Source organism: Pan paniscus, chromosome 11 (genome assembly GCF_029289425.2).
Source record: "Pan paniscus chromosome 11, NHGRI_mPanPan1-v2.0_pri, whole genome shotgun sequence".
NCBI classification, from domain to species: Eukaryota; Metazoa; Chordata; class Mammalia; order Primates; family Hominidae; genus Pan; species Pan paniscus.
Genome location: NC_073260.2, coordinates 51,090,499 through 51,098,521, shown reverse-complemented (window position 1 = coordinate 51,098,521; position 8,023 = coordinate 51,090,499). Strand labels below are relative to the sequence as shown.

Here is an 8,023-nt window from a genome sequence, read left to right as displayed (position 1 = left end):
TTTATTCTTTTAGAATCTGTTATAAGTAGAATTGTTTTCTTAACTTCATTTTCAGTTTGTTCATTGCTACTGTATAGAAATACAACTGATTTTTATATATTGATCATACATCCTAAAACCTTGCTGCACTCATTTATTAGTTCTAAGAGTTTTTTTTTTTTTTTTTTTTTTTTGAGACAGAGTTTCGCTCTTGTTGCCCAGGCTGGAGTGCAATGGCACTATCTCCTGAGTAGCTGTGATTACAGGCATGTGCCACCACACACGGCTAATTTTGTATTTTTAGTAGAGACAGGGTTTCTCCGTGTTGGTCAGGCTGGTCTCGAACTCCTGACCTCAGGTGATCCGCCTGCCTCAGCCTCCCAAAGTGCTGGGATTACAGGCATGAGCCACCGCATCTGGCCTGTTAGTTCTAAGAGTTTTTTAGAGGATTCCTTAGGAACAAATTACTTTTAAATATATGAAAAGAGATCAACTTCTCCTATACTAATAAGATAAATGCAAATCCAGATTACCACAGGATATGATAAATTCACCTACTAAATTGGCAGATCTAAAATTTTGATATCATTGTGTAGATGATATCATTGTGTAGGTGTTGTATCTATTAAGACAAATACTCATACTTTGTCTTCAGAATTCTGAAACCGCCATTGCAAAAGTATAACCGAGACAGTAAAAGAGATCTAACCTAAGACTATACTTTCAGGGATCATTTCTATAGTTTGTTACTAAAGAAGTTTCTCTGAACGTGTAGTGCACCAGTACAAACAAATGGGAGAACATTCCATGCTCATGGATAGGAAGAATCAATATCGTGAAAATGGCCATACTGCCCAAAGTAATTTATAGATTCAATGCCATCCCCATCAAGCTACCAATGACTTTCTTCACAGAATTGGAAAAAACTACTTTAAAGTTCATATGGAACCAAAAAAGACCCCACATTGCCAAGTCAATCCTAAGCCAAAAGAACAAAGCCGGAGGCATCACACTACCTGACTTCAAACTATACTACAAGGCCACAGTAATCAAAACAGAATGGTACTGGTACCAAAACAGAGATATAGACCAATGGAACAGAACAGAGCCCTCAGAAGTAATACCACACATCTACAACTATCTGATCTTTGACAAACCTGACAAAAACAAGCAATGGGGAAAGGATTCCCTATTTAATAAATGGTGCTGGGAAAACTGGCTAGCCATATGTAGAAAGCTGAAACTGGATCCCTTCCTTACACCTTATACAAAAATTAATTCTAGATGGATTAAAGACTTAAATGTTAGACCTAAAACCATAAAAACCCTAGAAGAAAACCTAGGCAATACCATTCAGGACATAGGCATGTGCAAGGACTTCATGTCTAAAACACCAAAAGCAATGGCAACAAAAGCCAAAACTGACAAATGGGATCTAATTAAACTAAAGAGCTTCTGCACAGCAAAAGAAACTACCATCAGAGTGAACAGGCAACCTACAGAATGGGAGAAAATTTTTGCAATCTACTCATCTGACAAAGGGCTAATATACAGAATCTACAAAGAACTCAAACAAACTTACAAGGAAAAAACCACCCCATCAAAAAGTGGGCGAAGAATATGACAGACACTTCTCAAAAGAAGATATTTATGCAGCCAAAAGACACATGAAAAAATGCTCATCATCACTGGCCATCAGAGAAATGCAAATCAAAACCACAATGAGATACCATCTCACACCAGTTAGAATGGCGATCATTAAAAAGTCAGGAAACTACAGGTGCTGGAGAGGATGTGGAGAAATAGGAACACTTTTACACTGTTGGTGGGACTGTAAAGTAGTTCAACCATTGTGGAAGTCAGTGTGGCAATTCCTCAGGGATCTAGAACTAGAAATACCATTTGACCCAGCCATCCCATTACTGGGTATATACCCAAAGGATTATAAATCATGCTGCTATAAAGACACATGAACACGTATGTTTATTGCAGCACTATTCACAGTAGCAAAGACTTGGAACCAACCCAAATGTCCAACAATGATAGATTAAATTAAGAAAATGTGGCACATATACACCATGGAATACTATGCAGCCATAAAAAATGACGAGTTCATGTCCTTGTAGGGACATGGATGAAGCTGGAAACCATCATTCTCAGCAAACTATTGCAAGGACAAAAAACCAAACACCACATGTTCTCACTCATAGGTGGGAACTGAACAATGAGAACACTTGGACACAGGAAGGGGAACATCACACACCAGGGCCTGTCGTGGGGTGGGGGGAGGGGGGAGGGATAGCATTAGGAGATACACTTAATGTAAATGACGAGTTAATGGGTGCAGCACACCAACATGGCACATGTATCCATATGTAACAAACCTGCACGTTGTGCACATGTACCCTAGAACTTAAAGTATAATAATATATATATATATAGAGAGAGAGAGAGAGAGAGATCTAACCTAACTAGCTCCATCTTGCTTCTAACCTCCAAGCTGTCCTTGTTCATTCCTGGGGGTAGGCTGAACTAACTTTGGGAATAACTTAGTTTATAGTTTGAAGCAAAGATGTTAACAGCCCTTTCCCAAAACAAACTCCCTTCTTGCCTGGGAACTAGACTGTCTTTGTAGGACTAACAAATTAGTTAAAAGATTAGAAATTATGGTTTAGGAGTCATGCAGCTGGAGTCTACAAGATTCTGACCCTCCCCAGATTGCTCCTGGGGATAACAACACTATTGTAAAACCTAAGATCACTGCTTGAGATATTTTGCATATCCTGCACTTGATGGACCAGCCGGCACCACCCAGATTGATCAACTGGCTCATCTGATTTTGTAGCCTCCATTCAGGAACTGACTCAGCACAAGACTACAGCTTCAACTCCCTATGATTTCATCTCTGACCCAATCGGCACTCCCGAATCACTGGTGCCACCCCTCACTCATCAAATTATTCTTAAAAACTCTGATCCCCGGCTGGGTGCGGTGGCTCACGCCTGTAATCCCAGCACTTTGGGAGGCTGAGGCGGGTGGATCACGAGGTCAGCAGTTCGAGATCAGCCTGGCCAAGATGGTGAAACCCGGTCTCTACTAAAAATACAAAAATTAGCTGGGCATGGTGGCACACGCCTGTATTCCCAGCTACTTGGGAGGCTAAGGCAGGAGAATCGCTTGAAGCCAGGAGGCGGAGGTTGCGGTGAGCCGAGATCATGCCATTGCATTCCAGCCTGGGCGACAAGAGCGAAACTATGTCTTAAAAAGAAAAAAAAAAAAAAAAAAGGCCGGATGTGGTGGCTCACGCCTGTATTCCCAGCACTTTGACAGGCTGAGGCTGGCAGATCACGAGGTCGGGAGATCGAGGCCATCCTGGCTAACACGGTGAAACCCCGTCTCTACTAAAAAAATACAAAAAAATTAGCCGGGTGCAGTGGCGGGCGCCTGTAGTCCCAGCTACTCAGGAGGCTGAGGCAGGAGAATGGCGGGAATCCAGAAGGCAGAGCTTGCAGTGAGCTGAGATCGCGCCACTGCACTCCAGCCTGGGAGACAGAGCGAGACTCTATACCAAGAAAAAAAAAAACAATTCTGATCCCCGAATGCCTGGGGAGACCGATTTGAGTAATAATAAAATTCCCATCTCCGTATGGCTCTGTGTGAAATACTCTTTCTCTATTGCAATTCCCCTGTCTTGATAAATTGGCTCTGTCTAGTCAGCAGTCAAGGTAAACATTTTAGGTGGTTATACATTTATAAACATACACATTTTATAAACATTTATAAAATATCCTCCTTCTCAACATAACTATCATCCCACTCCCCAGTAAAATAATTATCTGTGATCGTGAAGTACCCAGTTTACTTGCTGTTTGACAATTATTTTTGAGACGGAGTTTCACTGTTGTCACCCAGGTGGCGTGCAGTGGATGCTATCTCGGCTTACTGCAACCTCCACCTCCTGGGTTCAAGGGATTCTCCTGCCTCAGCCTCCTGAGTAGCTGGAATTGCAGGCGCCCGCCACCACGCCCAGCTAATTTTTGTATTTGTATTAGAGGCGGGGTTTCACCATGTTAGCCAGGTTGATCTTGAACTCCTGACCTCAGGGTGATCCACCCACCTAGGCTTCCGAAAGTGCTGGGATTACAGGTGTGAGCCACTGCACCCAGCCTGACAATTATTATTATGCTATCTTTTTCATGAGCACTCCATCAGGTCAAATCCTGTCTCCAAAAGTTTATTACAAGAGTCTTCTACATGGTCTCCTATATCTCAAAATTCCTCCTCTACATTTTCCTCTAGACAGCACCAGATTGACTCAGCAAAGTTTACCCCACAAACCTGACCGAACAACTTAAATGGTTTCCAACTGTATGGTGAAACTCCTTTATAAAAGTGTAGTTCTGTATAGAACTTATTTTGATCCTTGACATAACTCTGTAAGAATGGGCAAGGAGAGTTTAAATTCCCCCAATATCCTGGCGCTTCATAACCCCAGTGTCCTAATAAATCCACATGACCCAGTATTCCCTGACCATGTCATGCGTTTATTCATAATAAACAGTTGTTGAACCCTTACCGTGCTCTAGGAGTATACTGATAATGAAAACAAGAGTTTGTTTTGCCCTCTGGACTTGATAATGGGGTACGAGAACAGAGGATACACAAGTAAACAAACTGATACCTATGCAGTTACAAAAAGGATCTATGCTACAAGTAGAAACAATAAGGGTGTAAGTAAAAGGAAATAATAGTGGGCAATCTACTTGTGCGGGTGGTCAGGGGAGGCTTCCCTGAGGAGGTGACATTTAAAAGCATTTATTTGCCTGCTGTGTAGAAAATGACCTGTAGGGAGGTGGGGAGTCAGCCAAGGGAAATGGAAAGAAGCCTGGTAAGTTGACCAGATGGCTGAACTCTGCTCCTGCTGTTTCTCTCTTCAAGTTCTTCATTCAGTAAACATTTCCTGAGCACCATGTGATGTCTCCCCGCTCCCCGACCCTGTGATGTGTAAATGTTCTTGTGGATATACACTTTGTGCCCCCTCCAGAGGCTAATGAATAATGATATCTGCTGAACCAGGGAATGGAAGGGCTGTTCTGGTTTTCTTTTCTTTCTTTCTTGTTTTTTTTTTGAACGGAGTTTCGCTCTTGTCACCCAGGCTGGAGTGCAATGGCGCGATCTTAGCTCACCGCAACCTCTGCCTCCTAGGTTCAAGCGATTCTTCTGCCTCAGCCTCCCAAGTAGCTGGGATTACAGGCATGCACCACCACACCCAGCGAATTTTGTATTTTTAGTAGAGATGGGGTTTCTCCATGTTGGTCAGGCTGGTCTCGAACTCCCGACCTCAGGTGATCCGCCCGCCTCAGCCTCCCAAAGTGCTGGGATTACAGATGTGAGCCACCATGCCTGGCCTCTGTTTATTTTTATACAGACATGGACAGTTGTTTGAGAAAAGCCTGGAAGGGCATGGCACTACAATTTGTGATTTTGCTGAGGCTCCAGGAGCATGGCATTAAGCCACAGTATAAATGAGTGTGGAGAGGGGGTACCTTCCGAGAGACACAGTTCCTGGGTTCTGTTTGCCCCTTGTAGTCCCACAGCTGCCTGGCTTCCAGCAGACAGTGCCAGGCTAGTTCGGGGAAGAAAAAAATATTTTCCCTCAACCCTCTCTGAGTTCTTCATTGAGATGGACTGCTAGAACAAAATACAGATTAACAAGAGAAAAGCAAACAAGTTTATTAACATGACTATCTGATAAATACAAGGGAGATAACTCAGAGAAATGAGACAATCTCAAGAGTAGATCCCAATGAGGTAGCTTCAGACTTATGTACCATCATTCCCTGATACAAATAATGAAATGTGTGGGCCAGACCACCCTCATCCTCTGCTAGGACTACCTGGCCAAGAGGTGCAGGGTAAACAAAAGCCAGGTTTGTGATGCAGATTGAGCTTGTGCTTTTTGCATTAGTAAGAGTTTCCAAGGCCGAGAATGGTGGCTCATGCCTGTAATCTCAGTACATTGGGAGGCCAAGGCAGGCGGATCACCTGAGGTCCGGAGTTTGAGATCAGCCTGACCAACATGAAGAAACCCTGTCTCTACTTAAAAAAAAAAACAACACAAAATTAACCGGGCGTGGTGGTGCATGCCTGTAATCCCAGCTACTCGGGAGGCTGAGGCAGGAGAATTACTTGAACCCAGGAGGCGGAGGTTGCAGTGAGCCGAGATCGTGCCATTACACTCCAGCCTGGGCAAAAAGAGCGAAACTCTGTCTAAATAAAATAAAATAAAATAAAATAAGAATTTGCAGTGATTTAGTCATCCTTTTCTTCCTGGCATGGAGAGGAAAACACGATTACAAATGCAGATTTTCTTTATAGAATAAGTTTCTCTTGCAAAAGGATAACTGTTGACCATTTTCAGAGCTTCTCCTGTGTCTGCTGTTTCCCAAAATCACCAGTTGAAAGTAATCCTTTGTCAAAGAGGCTTATTTGGAATGGCAATATACTGGTCTCCTACAGACATGTTTTGGGGTGGTGTGTGCTGAACTCCACCATTGGCTCCCTCTCCCTTTAATAGAAATGTAAATAACATTTATAGGAGGCCATTGATTTCCACTGAGCTCCTGCACCAGCTCCAAGAGACCAAAGCAAGATGGAGTCCCTCCTGCTAAAGTTTGATGCCACCAAACTAAGTTAACTGACCTGAGAAATCAGGAGAGAGAGAGATAAAAGTCATTCCCAAACAGGCCAGTTTTAGCTGGCTTGATAAGGGAGTCTCCTCTGCTTCAACCCTTACAAGGAAAGCAACTTTGAACGTACCAATTTGCTTTTTGTTCTTTGTTTCTGCTTTCTTCATCCTTTTACCTAAGGATTAAGCTCTGATTTTTTTTATCTTGCCCAAATTCCTATCTAAGGGGTCTGCAGAATCGTGCCCTACAAATCATATCAGATGGGTTTTATTTAACCCTGTATATCGTGACATACTTTCCAATCTGACTCTGGCATAACAAGGAAGAAAATCAAAATATTTTACCCCAAATCATGTTTCTCTGCCATATCTTGAAATGGCCCTGCCAAGCCATGTCTTATGGGAAACATCCACATTCTACAGAGAATCCCCTTTCCCCCTTTTCTTTATTCATTTATTTATTTATTTTTTACCTTCCTTCCTTTCCAGATCCAGGAGATAATCAACTAAGAGCCAGGCACCCTTTTAGGTCCAGTAAGAAACATTTTACAACCTGCTCTCTCTGAATTCTACTATCTGAGAGCTTCTTCTGCACGATAAAACTTGGTCTCCACAATCCTTTATCTTAACCTGAACATTTCCTTTCTATTGATCCCAGGTCTTCAGATAAACTCAACCAATTGTCAACCAGAAAATGTTTAAATTTACCTATAGCCTGGAAGCCCCCTCTTTGAGTTGTCCTGTCTCTCAGAACCAAACCAATGTATTTCTTAAATGTATTTGATTGATGTCTCGTGCCTCCCTAAAATATATAAAATCAAGCTGTGCCCTGACCATCTTGGGCACATGTTCTCAGTGTTATAAAGTTTCAGTGCCACAAAAGAAATAGCACTCGAATATTAAATTTTCTTTTAATTATCAGCAAGGCAAGGTACTTCTATAGAAGGGTGTGCCCTCACAGATGGAGCAATGGTGAGCACACACTTGGACAAGGGAGGGGAAGGGGTTCTTATTCCTGACACCTGCTGCTGTGTCGTTCCCCTATTGGCTAGGGTTAGACCGCATAGGCTAAACTAATTCCGACTGGCTAATTTAAAGAGAGTGACAGGGTGAGTGGTTTGGCGGGAAAAATGTTATCACAGAGCAGGTAATCGGAATGAGTCAGGGTGGAGCAGGTAATTGGAATGAGTCAGAGTGGAGTAGATAATCGGAATGAGTCAGGGTGGAGTAGGTAATCGAAAAAGGTTGATTTATGAGGAAGTTTAATTTTGTAAAAATACACAATTCGCCGGGTGTGGTGGTGCATGCCTGTAATCCCAGCTACTCGGGAGGCTGAGGCAGAAGAATCGCTGGAAT

General features: G+C 42.7%; 1 pseudogene; it reads left to right on the top strand.

Moving 5' to 3' along the window:
• The first annotated feature begins 690 nt into the window (after positions 1 to 690).
• Positions 691 to 775, top strand: LOC112440938 (small nucleolar RNA U3; annotated as a pseudogene).
• The last annotated feature ends 7,248 nt before the right edge of the window (positions 776 to 8,023 follow it).